A 16,170-nucleotide genomic window follows, 5' to 3' on the forward strand; every position below is an offset into this window, starting at 1 on the left:
TCCATTATCATTCAGTTTTAATTACTTTTCTTTTAACGTGACATCTAACGTTGCCAACTTTATCTTGTGCATTTGTGTAAGAACATTTAGTTTACAGGTTTCGGGGCTCTCTCAAACTGTATAATTTGCTTTGAGAAGTACACTCAATACAAGTTTTTAATTGTTTAAAGCTGCATTCAACATCAAACTTACCTTGGGTAACTTTTGACATCTGTGGACAAAGCTAATTGTGTTTTTTTAAACATCAACAGCACCTTGCCTGAACAGGACTTTAAAGAAATTAATATATTGAAAAAACATATTTGAACCCTTATTTGATTACCTTAATTGCACCATTAAAACACATGACTTAAATTATTGGACCATTCCAGTCAGTGTACTGTTCTGATTTGTCATTGTGTAGGCCAATTTGCCTATCAGTGTGCATGTCTTTTTCGCTGGTCTTATAATTTTTGTGCAATAATTAAAGGCAAAGGACTAGATGCACTATTGTGTAAAGAGATTACACGTGACTATACCCTATTGCACTTAATCAAATAGTATGTGGGGATTTACAATCGCTTGCACTGTTTCACAAAATAAATATCTCATGTCAAATACTAGATAAGCGTCTAAGTTATTTCTACTTAATCCTGTTTAGATAATAGGAACAGAATAAACTGTGGTACAGAATAAACCTGGGCCCTCAGCTGCCAGTAGCAGCTTCAGTTTCTTGGGTGGTCAGGGGACCCGTTCTGTTAGAGGATCCAAAGTAGACCACACCCTGATATAAGGTAGGCGCTATTATCCTCGATTCGTATTTTTTAAAGTCCTGCTCCTGAGCTAGAGTTTACACCAACTGCCTACTAACCCTGCTAACTTGGGGTCCCCCTCCAGTTATTAAGCACCAAAGCGGCTAGACATGGCACTTGTGCATACCTGCCCTTCAACACGTGCCGCCTTGTACTCAGAAATGATGCACATGTCACCTAAATCCAGGAGGGATCGTTATCATCTAGAACGTGGCTTACGAAGGAGTGCCTGTGCATTTATTTAGGTGCCTGTGTTGTGCCCCGCAGTGCACAGAACCCTGTCTTTGTGAGCTGTTCAAGCTATCTGGGGCATATCCAAATAAGCAGTTGACCCTAAACGGCGGTTTTTCTAAGTAGTCCGCGAATACACCTCAGCCAGACGAGTTCAGCCCATGCAGCTCAAGACCGGGAGCCAGTTCGTGTCAAGTGCACTACAGCGCTCAGTCTGTTAAAGGCCACAGCCGGATTCTCATCTCCCCTCCCTGCAGACGCCCTCCAAGCCGCGGTTGAATGAACCTGCCCGTCTCACTGATTTCCACGGAGAGGACAGGACACTCGGACTCACAGGACAGGTACAGGAATAAGCAGAGACTGCAGGACCCCCGACGTCTTCCCCAGCCCCCAGCCCCGGCAGCCCAGGGCCGCAGTCTAGCTCGCTGCTAAAAGAGCCGCCGCCGCGGGGCAGACGGCCCCAGTTATGCGCAAGCGCGTGCTGCTCTGGCGCTGCAGCCTGACCTCCCCGTCCCCCCCGCCCCCCACGGCGCCACGCGCAGGCGCGGCGAGGGCTCAAAGGCAGCGCGTTTAATTACGTTTAAATATATGCGATGCTTTCTTCTTGATTCATGAGACAGGTTTTGGTTTTTTTTCCCAAATATATAGAAAGTGTTTTAAATTGTCCTTTTGTTATAAACTTCTATTGAATTGTTTTGTAAACAGAGAGTCTATTATAATGCTTACACTTTAAAATATGTAGGGAAATTTTATCATTAATTTTTATGAATGTTCCGTGTATACTTGGGGGAAAAATGTTTTCTAATTGTTCGATGCCAAATTTGATATAGGTCCATTAGAAAAAGTCTGTGTTGTGTTTCCATTCATTATACCATTGCTGATATATATTTTTCTACTTATCAATAATCAAGAGAGAGGCATTGAAATCTTCCACTAAAATGAAGGATTGTTCATTTTTTCCTTATTGCACTATTAATGATAGATGTGACTTGAATCTCTTTGGATACTGCCTGTCCTTCATTCTTTCTCTTCTCTCCTTTAATTAGACATTTATCAGACCATCTGATTCTAGCTTCTCTCTCTTAATTTCTCATATTCTTCATCTCCTTTTCCTCTTTGTGGCATTCTGGATAATTTCTCCAAATACATCTTTCCGTTTACTGCTTTTTTCTTCAACTGTGTCTGTCAAAACTGTGCTTTTTAAACCTATCCACTGAGTTTTCATTTCAACAATTACATTTTTCATTTTGAGGTGATCCTTTTTTGTGAGGTTACATTCATATAACTTGAAATTAATCATTTGAAGTCAGTAGCATTTAGTACATTCACAATATTGTACAACCACCACATTTGGTTTTTTTTATTTCAGATCTGTTTGTTCCTGATAATTTCCTCTTATATGTTCTTTGTAATTATATTTCTTTGAAGCGCTGCATTTTTATACGTTTAATTCTTTAAACATTTCCTATATAACTAGTCTATATTGAATATCTGACACTCCATCATCTGCAGTCCTTGGAATGTACTGTTCATTGTTGTCCATTGTTTCTGTGACTCTCAGGCACAGTAACTTGGCTTCTCATGGGTTTGGTCATCTTTATTCAAGAGCTCATAGTAATAATCTGTGAGGGTCCTTTGAGCCTAACTTGAGCAAGCTTTCTTCCAGAGAGGGTTTGCCTCTAAGTACTCTGCTTGCTGGAAGGCACCTCCAAACAAAACCACCTCAGCCTCCACGGAGAGTCTGGCTCAGAAAAGGAATCCAGGCTCAGCATCTCCATCCCACCTTCCAATGTCAGTGAACACATGGTGGTGTGGATATATGATCCGACCTCAGGGCTCTCCCCCCACCCCACCCCCATGCCTACTGGTCCAGCTGGTTCCCACCACCCTGCTCCACCCCAGCCCCTGATCCAGCCACCTTAGCTACCCTGAGGGGAGTGAGAAGCTCCTTCTACAGCTCTTCGCCATCAAATCCCAGGCGCTAGCTGCCACAGATGGGGCTCTAGCCACTCTACGACTAGACCATGATTGTTTGTTTTTGGTGGTGGACCTCTGGAGACCTCTCCTTTTGTGAGAACAGTGATGTATCAAAGATTATGTGCTATCTGGGGTCAAGCTGTGGTGCAGCAGGGGACTCTCTGAGCCCCCAGTAGTCATAATTCTGGTCCACTCCAGCATTTACCCATAATTAAGCTGATATTTCTATCTCCACCCTGTGTCTCTGTCTCTCAATTGGCTGTGAATTCAGGCATGGAAAGGGGATTTATTTATTGGGTCCCCTCAAATGCCAAAAGAGCATAGCCGGGAGGAATTGGGAAACACAGAAGGGGGTTGAGTGAGCATGGACTGCCCTCTCTGAGCCTGTTTCCTCTAAAATAAAATGAGTATAATCCTACCTGTGCTGACTAGTTCCAGGCTCATTGTACAATTAAATGAAAAGACAGGTGGGGAAGATCTTTGAAAGCTGAAATAACTCAATAAATTTACAGGATTGTTAGTACTGCAAACATTATTACTGCTAAAATTAACGATAATAACCAGCACCAGGGTTTCATGAACCAGCTCCACAGACAGGAAAGATGGAAAATCTTCACAATGCTCTTGGGTTTCTTGCTTTGGCAATGGTGTGGAGACATGGTGACAGCCAGTTTCTCAACTGCAGTTATTTTGTTTCATGCCCTTGAAATAAAATATTTCATGCCCATTTCCTACAAAAACGCCACCCAGATAAAGTTCTTGAGCCATCATTTTAATGAGCTTGTTATTTTCAGCCTAAAGAGCCCTCTCTTTTCCTTCTCCCTTGATTAGGTGTAACCCCGCACCCCACTCACTCCCTTATAAGAAAAGAGGTCGAAGTTGCAACTGAGTTCTGCTAAATGTGGCAATTCAATATTTTTCAACCGTTTTTTACTGCAACTCATAGTAACATATTCAATTTACACAGCAACCCAGTACAAATACACACGCACACACACACACACCCCCCACAGATTTTCATAAAGCAATTCCTACCTTACATATCATGTATTTTCATACTTTCAATCCTATTCTATCCTATACTATTATAGTCTATTTGATTTTTTTTTTTTTTTTTTTTTTTTTTTAGTGGTACGTGGGCCTCTCACTGTTGTGGCCTCTCCCGTTGCAGAGCACAGGCTCCGGACGCGCAGGCTCAGCGGCCATGGCTCACGGGCCCAGCCGCTCCGCGGCACGTGGGATCCTCCCAGACTGGGGCACGAACCCGCGTCCCCTGCATCGGCAGGCAGACTCCCAACCACTGAGCCACCAGGGAAGCCCGGCCAGTTGGTTTTTAACAAGGGTGCCCAGACTATTCAAGAGGGAAAAAATATTCTCTTCAATATACGGTGGGACAACTAGATATACATGCAGAAGAATGAAGTTAAACCCACATGTCATGCCATATTCAAAAATTAACTCAACATGAGTCAACAACATAAATGTAAGGGCTAAAACTATAAAACTTTTAGAAGAAAAGGTAAATCTTCATGAACTTTGGATTTGGCAATAGATTCTTAGGTATGATACCAAAAGCACACGCAACCAAAGGAAAATTAGGTAAATTGGAATTCATCAAAATTTAAAACTTTTGTGCATCAAATGACATCATCCAGAAAGCAAAACGACAACCTAAAGAATGGGAGAAAACATTTGCAAATCATATATCTTTAAAATGTCTAGCATCCAGAATATATAGAGAACTCTTAGAATTCAACAACAGAAAAGACAACCCAATTTTAAAATGAGCAAAGGATTTGAATAGACAGTTCTCAAAAGAAAATATACAAACAATCAGTAAACACATAAAAGATATTCAACATCATTAGTTATTAGTGAAATGCAAATCAAAACCCTGATAACATACCACTTCACACCCACTATGATGGCTGTAATTTTTTTTTTAAGGTAAGTGGTAGGGAAGACGTGGAGAAACTGGACCTCTTGTGCATCATGGGTAGGAATGTAAAGTAATGCAGCCTCTGTGGAAAACAGTGTGATGTTCCCTCAAAAAGTGAAACATATAATCATCATATGACCCAGCAATTCTACTTCCCGGTATATATCCAAAAGAATTGAAAACAAGTATTCAAACAAATACTTATTAAAACAAATAGTGTGCACAGAAATGTTCACACTATTCGAAGCACTTCACAGCAGCCAAAAGGTGGGGACAACTCAGATGTCTATCAATGGATGAGTGAATAAGTGAAATGTCGTCTATCCATACAATGGAATATTATTCACCCACAAAGTGAAATGAAGAAGAGATACCTGCTAAACAGGGATAAACCTTGAAAACATTACATTAAGTGAAAGAAGCCAGAAACAAAAGGTCATATATGAGTCCTTTTATACAAAATATCCAGGATAGGTAAATCCCTAAAGATAGAAAGCAAATTGGTGGTTGCCGGGGACAGCGGGGAGGGGGAGTCAGAAATGACTGCCTAATGAAGACAGGGCTTTCCTCTGGGGAGATGAAACTGTTTTAGAACTTGATAGAGGTGGTGGTCTCACAGCATTGTGAGTATATAAAATGCCACTGAATTATACACTTTAAAATGGTTAATTGTATTTTGTGTGAATTTCAACTCAAATTTCTTTTGAGGGGGGAGAAAATGTCAGGCTAGGGGTTAACCTCATCCTGAGCTCATGCCTGGAAGGGGCACAAGGGTGGCTTCTGGGGGGCTGGTCGATTTGCTTTCTTGGGCTGGGTTCTGGCTGCCCTTGTGCGTGAATTTGTGAAAATTTTCAGCGAGCTCTGTACAGGTGATGTGTGCTGTGTCTTCTATGTATTTTATACTCTAATAAAAGGAAGTTTGTTTTGTACTTTTTTATTGTTTTTTGTTTGTTTGTTTGGCCATACCTTGTGGCTTGCAGGATCTTAGTTCCCTGACCAGGGATTGAACCTGGGTCCCGGCAGTGAAAGCACAGAGCCCTAACCTGGAACTCTGGAACACTGGAACACCAGAGAATTCTCTGTTTTGTACTTTTTTAAAAAGGAAATTCTTCTTGCTACGTTTAAGATGCTGACAGCAGTCCTTCTCTTGTGACGGGGCCAGGATAAAGGCGATGCAAGCAATGTGAATCGTGTAAGTGTTGACTCAGATCCAGTCTTTGTTTCAAAGGCTGGTATTTTGTTCATCATGGCTTTTTTTGCATTTGTTTTGGTTTTTGAAATATTGCCAATAAAATATTGTTTATCTCTGTCACTGAGGTTTTGGGCATCCTCTGAAATGTTGCACCCCAGACAGTGTCTTACCTCACCCTAGTCCCCTCCCTAAATTTCAACCCAGTACCATTGGGAACTGAAGGAAATGCAGTCTGAATAGTAGGGGGGAGCTCGCCCCATTCTGCCTCTTCCTGTGAGAATAAGGGGCTTCCTGAAGTGCATCCCTCAGCCTCAGGTGGCACAAACAAGACCCCCGCCCTTCTTCCTGACACTCCCCCAAGCCTCCTGACCCCCACAGGTTCCAGGCCCCCAGAGTGAGGCCACATTGCTCAGGAGGCAGGGACGTGTGGCCCCACGCTACCCAGTAAGGAGCTGGATAAAAGGTAGCTGCCAGAGTTTGTACTGGGGAAACCTCAGGGGGACCTTAATAAATGGGCATGCCCCATTCCCTTCATCCTTAGCAACATTCATTTCTGGAAGTGTTGCTTTGCCTTCTGTTTTCTGAGTGGGCTAAAGTAAGTGCAGGCATCTTGAGCGTGCATTTAAGGAGATGAGTTGGAGGGCGTGGCCTGGCTTGTCCAGTTCTCTCTCTTTCTTACTCTCCTGGGGGATTTGCTTATGAAATCAGATCCTCCCATCATGAAGAAAAAGTTTAACTGTGTTACTCTCCCTTGAATGAAATAGGAATTTTTTAAGTAGATGTCTATGAAGCAGTATATATATTTTAAATGTAGCAAAGTAGAGATTTCTCAAAAAAATGTGGTGATCTTTAAATATTCAACAATTTAGAATATCCTCTCTAGTTAATAATGGTGTATTCTATAAAGAGAAAACAATATATTTTAAATACATATTATAAAAGACAACCTATACCACTTATAGATCTACATCTATATGAACATATATATGATATATATACTTTATTTTTAAATGGGATCACATTCTAGAACAATGTAGTCCAACAGACATTTCTGCAATGATGGCAATGTTTTATATCTGCACCGTCCAACACGGTAGCCACTAGCCACAGTTGCTACTGAGCACTTGACATGGAGCTAGTGTGACTGAGGATCAGAATTTCTAATTTTATTTTATTTTAGATAGTTTAAATTTAAATGTATTGAAATAGCCACATGTGTTACTGTACTGCGTTAAGCAGCACAGAGCTGTATAGCATTTCACAAACATTTAATTCACTTAACATTGATCGGCAAGGTCTTTCCAATTCAATAAATATGCTTCCGAAACATCAGTATCTATGTACATGATAACACGAATAGGTTAAAAAGTGTAATGTAAAACTAGGTTAAAAAGTGTAATGTAAAAAAGTGTAATGAAAAAAAACTAGATATATTTTTTTTAAGACCATACATGACCCAAATAAAGAAACCTAGAAAATCTCATTACGGTATTTTTTAAAAGGAAGAGGAAAGGCTTCCCTGGTGGCGCAGTGGTAGAGAGTCCGCCTGCCGATGCAGGGGACACGGGTTCGTGCCCCGGTCCGGGAAGATCTCACATGCAGCGGAGCGGCTGGGCCCATGAACCATGGCCGCTGAGCCTGCGCATCCGGAACCTGTGCTCTGCAGCGGGCGGGGCCGCAACAGTGAGAAGCCCGCGTACAGCAAAAAAAATAAAAGGAAGAGGAAGAAGTTTAGTAACAGTGGAAGATGAGGTGGGACAGGACTGAAATATACAAGGACGAAAAGACAGACTGTCAAGCGTGATGTTGGTCAGGAAGATGATGCTAGGTAAGGCAAAGAGAAATGCAGAGCTTACACATGCAGTCCCGTATAGGAATTTGAGTTTTGTTCTAAAAGAAAAGAGAAAATATTGTCATTGAAGAGTTTTATTTATTTATTTTTAGCAAATGTGGGTTTTTTTCTAATATTTAATTTTTTAAACATCTTTATTGGAGTACAATCGCTTTACAATGGCGTGTTAGTTTCTGCTTTATAACAAAGTGAATCAGCTATACATATATATATATATCCCTATCTTTTCCCTTTAATATTTATTTATTTATTTGGTTGCACCAGGTCTTAGTTACGGCAGATGAGCTCCTTAGTTTTGGCACGCGGGCTCCTTAGTTGTGGCATGTGAACGCTTAGTTGCAGCATGCATGTGGCATCTAGTTCCCTGACCAGGGGTTGAACCCAGGCCCCCTGCTCCCTCTGGGAGCACAGAGTCCTATCCACTGCGCCACCAGGGAAGTCCCCACTGAAGAGTTTTAAGGAGGAGCAGGACATGATCTGCTCCATGTCTAAAAAGAGCATTGATTTGGAAAATGGCCTGTAAGGGGCACCAGGAGGATTATTTAGGAAATTTAAGGAACAGTTGAAAATAGTATTCAAGAGCTCAGCCTCATACCTGTTGATGAACTTCTCTGTGCCTCAGTTCCTCATTTGTAAAACAGGGTTAAAAATGGTACACCTACCTTGAGGGTTATTTTGAGATTAAAAAGTACTAGTGTTTGTAATACACTTAGACAGTGCCCGGCACATAGAAAGTGCTTTATAAGCCATTTACTCTTATTATGACTGCATTAGTCCAGAGGAAAGATGATGTAAGCTTTGAGTGGTAGCAGTGAAATTATTTTGGTGGAAGACTGCAGCTGTAGGAGGCTGTGGAGTTAAAAGGTTTATGGAAGGTAGACGGGAGATGTGAGTGGGCAGCATGGGAAATGAAGTAATCATAGATGACTTCAGAGTTTTTGGCTTAAGCAACTGTGCTGACGGGGGTCCCATTTATGCAGTGGAAAAGACTGGAGGTCAATTTAGGACATATCAGATCTCCACGTGGCTCTACTAAGTAATAGTTGATCAATGGGCCAGAGCTCAGGGAAGAGTTTGGACTGAAGTTATAAACATGTTCTTCATTTTTGCAAGAGGGAAAATATTTAGTAATATAATTTGAATTGGACATTTAGTAATAATATTTAAAGGCACTCAAATCCTAAGAAATTTGATAGATCAAACACATGTAAAATTATATTTGTATAAATCATTCACTGAAGCATTGTTTGTAATAGTACAGTTTGTAAATCACCTAAATAGCCACTGATAGGGGACTCGTTAAAGAGCCTGTAATATGATCAAAATGGAATATTATACCACTGATAAGGGAATTAGTCAAATCCATATGTCCTGATATATCAAGAAAATGATGCTCAAGAGACATTGTTCAGTGAAAAAATAAGATGCACAACAAAATGTATAAAACACTACATCTGTGTGTGCTCCATACCTCTCCTCTAAAACACAGATTTGCAATGTTATATTCATGGATTATTTCAGGAAGGATACACGATTGCTAACAACTGTAGCAATGGCTAGAGGACAGGAGTTGATCAAGATTTACTTTTTACTCCACGTTCTTTGGTATCATTGAATTTAGAACCACATACATGCATTGCAAACATTTTAAGTATGTAAAAAATTTTTTAAACATGGTTTCGGGGGAAAAAATCACTCTGGTAGCACTGTGGAGCAATGTGCAACAAACCGGCATCAGGAGACCAATTAGCAGGCTACTGCAATACTCCGAGTGAGAGAAGATGAGGACTAGGGCTAGGGCTGTGTCAATGAGGGTGGAAAGAAGAGCGGGCTTCAAGAAGCATTTTACAGGTAGAATTCAAACTCCGAGGAAAGGCTGGTTACAGGGGTGAAAGCAAGAGAGGATGACTCCCAGGGTTTGGGCTAAGAAAGATTTTGTACTCGGAGTCACTCCCCCCCGCCCCCACCAGGTCTACCCATTCCTCCAATAGCTCCTGGAAGACTGGATGGACAGAGATCTTCCTGGGAAAGCTGAAGAGAGGGGCTGGGGGGAGTGTCTAAGTGAACAGAGAGCTCCAGCCACCACCACTGCCTACCCCACCCCCCACACAGCATCACACGGACTCCTGGACTGTACCTCATGCTCTCACCAGAGAAGCTGAAACACATGCTTTCCTACTCAGTGCATTCGGAAAAAAGAATACCCATCGACATTCTCCTCCCTTCCTTCCTGCCAACGAGCAGCAGAAATGCCTCCAACATAAAGAAAAGATTTCTATTTTTTTTTCATTTTCCCCGTCTAAGAGTTGAATTTCCCCTCTTAGAGAAAATTCCTCTGACCCAGAGTAGCTGCAGGATGCTGCATTTGCATGCCGCAATTCTATTGGCTGAAGCCAGCTGGAAAGGGGTGTTGGGTAATTGTCAGCCTCTTCAGAAGGAGTTAACATATCATGAGCTTGCGAGTCAGGAGGTAACAGCTTGCTTACAAGGCAGCTTTGCCCAAGATGTGTCCTGGCTCTGGAAAGTTAAGGTGGAGGTGGCTTCAGACAGCTGTGGGACCTCTGCCCGTATTTTTTTGTTTTCCCCAAAAGCCAATAAAAAAAAATGCTAACTCTGCTCACATTCCACAAGGATGAGTCTTGTTTATCCCTAGGCACAGCGGTACCCGCCAAAAAACTGCTAATCTGTTTTCCCTTTACTGGAGAGACTGAGTCAGGACTCAGGGGGGCTATTCTCACCTCTCAGACAGCCCTTTCTGGCCCTCCTCTGACTTTGTGCAGACTGAGAAGAGCCGAGCTCAGCCGAGCCAAAACCCTGAGGTTGAGCCTGAAAAAGCCCAGCAGCCCCACAGCCCATGCTCTCGAGCATCTTTGCCAGGCGCTGCTGCCCAGGAGATGGGCACGAGCAAGATCTCACCAGCGGGCAGGTCCTGACCTTCATGGGAGACTCCAGTCCTTTGCTTTGGAAACCAGCAACCCCCCTCACCACCTCTAGCCACCTTTGAGAGAAGAGGAAACCACCAGCAGCCCCTCACATACAAGGTTCACGTCTTCAGTCTTTTTCGACTCACTGCCCAACCCATGACTATATTAACCAGGTAGTTTATTTTCTGTATTCTGATGCTTTGACATCTGGGGTGACCGCCCCTCCCAGGGGCAGCCAATTCCTGGAAGTAGTAAACCACTCACCCACCAGTGCACCTTTCAAATGCAAACCAACCAATTCAATCAACCAAACTAATTAACCAATCTAATTCAAGTAACCAATCGGATTTGAGGGTGCCCACACCCTCAACCATCTCCTTTATCAGGCTCTCACATTCCAGATCACTAGCCACCTGCCCTAATCATCCCATGGCCAGGTACCAGCCAACTGCAGACACCCTTGTGCCCCAGAGACCACTGAGATTATTCAAACTAGCCAGTCCTAAACCTGTTTAATCTGCCTCATCTGTCCCTTCCCACAGAAACCACAAAAATGGCTCTTGCCCACAATTTCCCCTTTGCCTTCGCCTCCCACACTAGTGCCTCCCAGTGCAGCCCCCCCCCCACCCCCCGTAGAGTGGCGCGCATCCCTCTTGAGATATATGAATATAACCAACTACCTTTTCAGTGGTAGTCATCTCCTCATCTGCTGGCCCGGCCATATCTAAATGATAATAAAACCTATATTTTTAAACAATGACCTCAGACCTCAGCTCCCACCAGCTTCTGAAACTGTCCTCACCCGGTGACCACCTTGTTGCTAAATCTAATGAATGCGTTTTAGTCTTTACTTGACACCACTGACCACTTGCCCATGCCTGGGGTGTGGCTCTCTCCTGGCTCTCCTATCCCTCTGGCACTTTCTCACACTCCTTTGTGGCTTAAACACCAGTGCTCCTTCAGGTCCTGTCCTGGGTTTTGTTTTCTTCTAGGACCGCAGTGCCCCCTGGGCGCTCATTACCACCTATTTGCCAACACCTACTAGACATTTGCCTTCCACTCAGACCTTGCTCCTCAGCCCCAGCCTGGACCTCTGCACTGCGCGTCCCACAGGGCCTCAAACTCAACATGGCTGACATTGAACTCATGATCTTTTGCCCCAAAGCTGCCTCATCTCTTCTCTTCTTTCAGAGCAACCACACCAAAAACCTGGAAATTCTTGCCAGACCTCACCAAACACACCTATGAAGTGCCCGTGTGCTGTGAATTCTCCCATGTGGGTCTCTCTCATCTGTCCCACCTCTTCCATCTCCACTGCTCCTGCCCCATTTCAGGCCCTCATCCCCTTCAACTGAACTCCTATGGTCCCAGTTGTGCTGCATCCAGTCCTGTGCATCCTTCCAATCCCACACCATCGCATCAGTTTCCACTCATCTCTCCAGAAAGCAAGTCTCATCACACTTCCTGTTTCAGAGCCTGCCATGGCTCCCCACTGCTTACTGGATGAAGTCTAAAACCTTTGGCCTTATAAATCCAGTCTTCTGTGATCTGGCTTCTTCTCCCTCCCCAGCCACATCTCAGGCACCATCCCTCCACTCCCCCTGCCCACTCCATGTGTGAACCACACAGAACTTCAGAATGTGTTGTTCCCCAGACACAGTTCACACTTCCATGCCTTTGTTTCTGAGACTCCCTCTGTTGGAAACGCCTTTCTTCTTTTTTCCAGAAAAATAACCACTACTTTCTCCCAAACTCTCCTTGGAATTTCCTCCCTTTTTTGCCTGACAAACAGCACCGACGATACTTGATTGTTCTTATTTCTTTATATGTTCATTCAAAAATATTTATTAAGAATCTGCTTTGTGCTAGGACCCAGAGGCCCTAGAGATACAACAGTAAATAAGGCAGACACAGACCCTGATCTCAAGGAAGTGTCTATCACACCACCCTGTTCCCCCAGAAGCTGCCTTCTGCCTCTCTACCTCTGCTCTGAACCCACTACAAGACGAAAGGACCAGCTGAGCAGGAGACGCTCCATGTGGCCCTCTGTTAATCCCCTACACCGCCCCAGAGTAATCTTTTGAAAGAAGGCATCTCTCTGGCCATTCCGCACCCTTCTGATAAAACTCTGATGACCTCACATTACCCATGTTCCTCAACTGGGTCTTTCCCGTTTCGCCAGCGATCCCTCTCAACATTCATTGCCACAGGCAACCCCAAACCACCTGTATTTCCCCACATCCGCTTTGCTTTGCTTTGTCTCTATGCCTTTGTTCATGCCCTCTCCTTCACCTTAAATGCCCTTCCTTCTCTTCACCTGGTTTATTTGTTATCTACTGCTGTGTAACAAACCACTTGGACTAGTAACTAAAGGCAGCAACCATTCTGTGAGTCAGCAGTTTGGTCAGGGGTCAGCTGGGACGGCTCATCTGTACTCCATACGGACTTACAGGGCTCACCCATGCATTTGTGGTCAGTTGACAGGTGGACTGGGGGCTGGACGATCCTAGAACATCTCACTCAATACCTGGCAATTCGGTGGGGCTGTTAACTGGAGCATCTCAGTTGAGCTGTCTCCACGCGGCTAGCTTGGGCTTCCTCACATGGCAGCTGGGTTCTAAGAAGCAAGCCCTCTTCCCTTTTACAGCCATCGCTGAAGTGCCGGCGGCCAAAATGAAGTTCAGTCCCTTCGTGGCTTCTGACTGATGGAAAACCGGAAAAGGAATTTCAGTGCACCTTCCCACATGCGCAGGAAGATTATGTCTTCCCCTCTTTCTAAAGAGCTGAGACAGAAGTACAATGTTCGATCCATGCCCATCCGAAAGGACGATGAAGTTCAGGTTGTACGAGGGCACTACAAAGGGCAGCAAATTGGCAAAGTAGTCCAGGTTTACAGGAAGAAATATGTCATCTGCAATGAACGAGTGCAGTGGGAGAAGGCTAATGGTACGACTGTCCATGTGGGCATTCACTCCAGCAAGGTGGTTATCACCAGACTAAAGCTGGATAAAGACCGCAGAAAGATCCTCGAATGTAAAGCCAAATCTCACCAAGTAGGAAAGGAAAAGGGCAAATGTAAGAAAGAAACAATTGAGAAGATGCAGGAATAAAGTAATCTTGCATACAACTTTCATTAAAAACTGTTAAAATGAAAACAAAACAAGAAGCAGCAAGCCCTAATACACAAGCATTTATGAAGTTTCTGCCTGATCGCATTTGCTCAAATCCCATTGGCCAACGTATGTCATAGAGCCGAGTCCAGAATCAATATGGAAGAGGTGTGACTCCCTGGGGAGCCATGAAGGTAGCAATCTACCACAGTCTGCCCTCTACCCCTAATGATGCACAGCCTTCCCACGTGTGAAATACACACCCCCTACCAAAACACCCGAAGTAGTATCCAATCACGACAGCAGGCTCAAAGGCCTTGATCTCATAACATGCAGCAGGTCTGGATGTGGCTGAATCTCCTGGGGTACAACGCCTCGGGTGTGGCTCCTTTCGATCCAGAAGGCTGTGAGCTAACAAGACAAGAAATCTGCTCCCCACGTGCCCAGCATACAACGGTAAATCACGTACAGGATAACCTCAACAGATGCTCCCCTTAAAAGGGGGAGAAACAGGAGGCACGTAGCGATCATGGAATCCAAAGCCATTCTGGAATCCAACCAGGCACTATTATCAGGACCCCTACTCCAGAGGCAGGGAATGTGACTTGAATAGAGCTCAGTTCCCCTTGGCTTCTAGTTATATTCTCTGGGCTCTTGGTTCTGCCCTCTGAGAGGATTTCCTTTTCCATAAGAAAAGGCCTGTGTGAATATTGGCCAGCTTACTGTCCATAGATAGTTGGGGGGCCCAAGGCCTCTTTTCATTTTTAACTGTGTCATTCCCTTTGAGTCCAAACTGATAGAGTCTTTGCCAACAATACTCTTTAAAACTTTATGGGTTTTCTGTGAGTATTATTGGGTTCACTTTGCACACCAAAAGTCACATGCATAATTAGTTTCAAGAAGACTCTATTTCTGCTATGGGACGGCAGCCTTAATTTTCTCAGAAACCCTTTTGTTTAACCAAGAAGGTCTACTAAGCACCATCTTAAATCTTCCTGGGGTCTGAACGAAGTTTCTACAATCATATGCTTGATTTAATCTTTACCTTTAGGCTAGTTCTCACTTTGAGAATCTATTGCCTGCTGGAGAGACTGGAAATGAGACCAGTTTTCTTTTCCATCTCAGCAAACTGGACAGATCCTCATTTAGCTCATCTCTCTTATAATACTTTATCATGCCAGCTAGAAGCACCCAAATGACACTTTCAGCATTCTGTCTCTAGATCCCTTTAGCTAAATCCACACTCAGTAGGTGCGTTTTCTGTTACCAAAAGCAATGTTTTTGCCAATTGTTTCTCCACCGTATATAACACGAGTCACCCTTGGTCCAGCCTCCAAGCAGTTTCCTTACTGCTTTCCCAGCCTCTCCCACCAGTTCATTCACAGCCCCTCCAGCCTGCACTACAGCCTCCTTGCTGCTTATCATGCAGACCTTTGCCCACCACCCAGTTCCAAAGCCACTGCCCCAGGTTTAGGTTTTTAAAGCATGTTTAGGTACCACACTTCTAGGTACCAATTTATGTATCAGGTACCTATTGCTACGTAACAAATCACCTAAAACAACAGCTTCAAACAACCACCCTTTTATTAAGTTCACGGATTCTGTGGGTCAGGAATTCAGACTTGTCTCTGTCCCGCAATATCTGGGGCCTCAGCTTGAAAACTCGAACAGTTAGGCGGACAACTCAAACAGCTTGGGGCTGGATTGTCTGGAAGCTTCTTTATCTACATGACTGGGGCCTGGGCTGAAATGACTTTGAAAGCTAGGTTCACATGGGCCTAGAGTGTTTCCATGATGCCTCTCCACGGGACGGGGGCTTCAACAGCATAGCCTTAGGGTCGTCAGACATCGCATATGGCGGTGCCAAGAGCAAGTGTCCCAGAGAACAAAGTAAAAGCTATATGGCCTTTCTAAGACCTGAATTCAAAAGCCTTTTAGCATCACTTCTGTCATATTCTGTCGGTGGGAGCAGTCACAAATCCATTAAGACTCAGGTGGGACACAGTCTTCACTTCTTGAGAAAGGAAGATCAAAGGATTTCTATCCAGGTTTTAAAACCACCTTAGTAGGCTTATTGGGGGTGGTTCATTTCTGTTCTTGGGGGCATCAGTTAGGATTACACATGTGTTTGTGATCATGTGGCAGGTTAACTGG

At 43.9% G+C, this 16,170-nt stretch overlaps 1 non-coding gene and 1 pseudogene across 1 annotated transcript; one reads left to right on the forward strand and one right to left on the reverse strand.

Moving 5' to 3' along the window:
* Nucleotides 1-1,435: 1,435 nt before the first annotated feature.
* Nucleotides 1,436-1,590, reverse strand: LOC117313458 (small nucleolar RNA SNORA76). Its single transcript, XR_004527966.1, has one exon. It is a non-coding gene; the product is annotated as a small nucleolar RNA SNORA76 (small nucleolar RNA).
* An 11,989-nt stretch (nt 1,591-13,579) lies between these two features.
* On the forward strand, nt 13,580-14,016 carry LOC101324005 (large ribosomal subunit protein uL24 pseudogene; annotated as a pseudogene).
* Nucleotides 14,017-16,170: the final 2,154 nt, after the last annotated feature.

Source organism: Tursiops truncatus, chromosome 8 (genome assembly GCF_011762595.2).
Source record: "Tursiops truncatus isolate mTurTru1 chromosome 8, mTurTru1.mat.Y, whole genome shotgun sequence".
Classification (NCBI taxonomy): Eukaryota; Metazoa; Chordata; class Mammalia; order Artiodactyla; family Delphinidae; genus Tursiops; species Tursiops truncatus.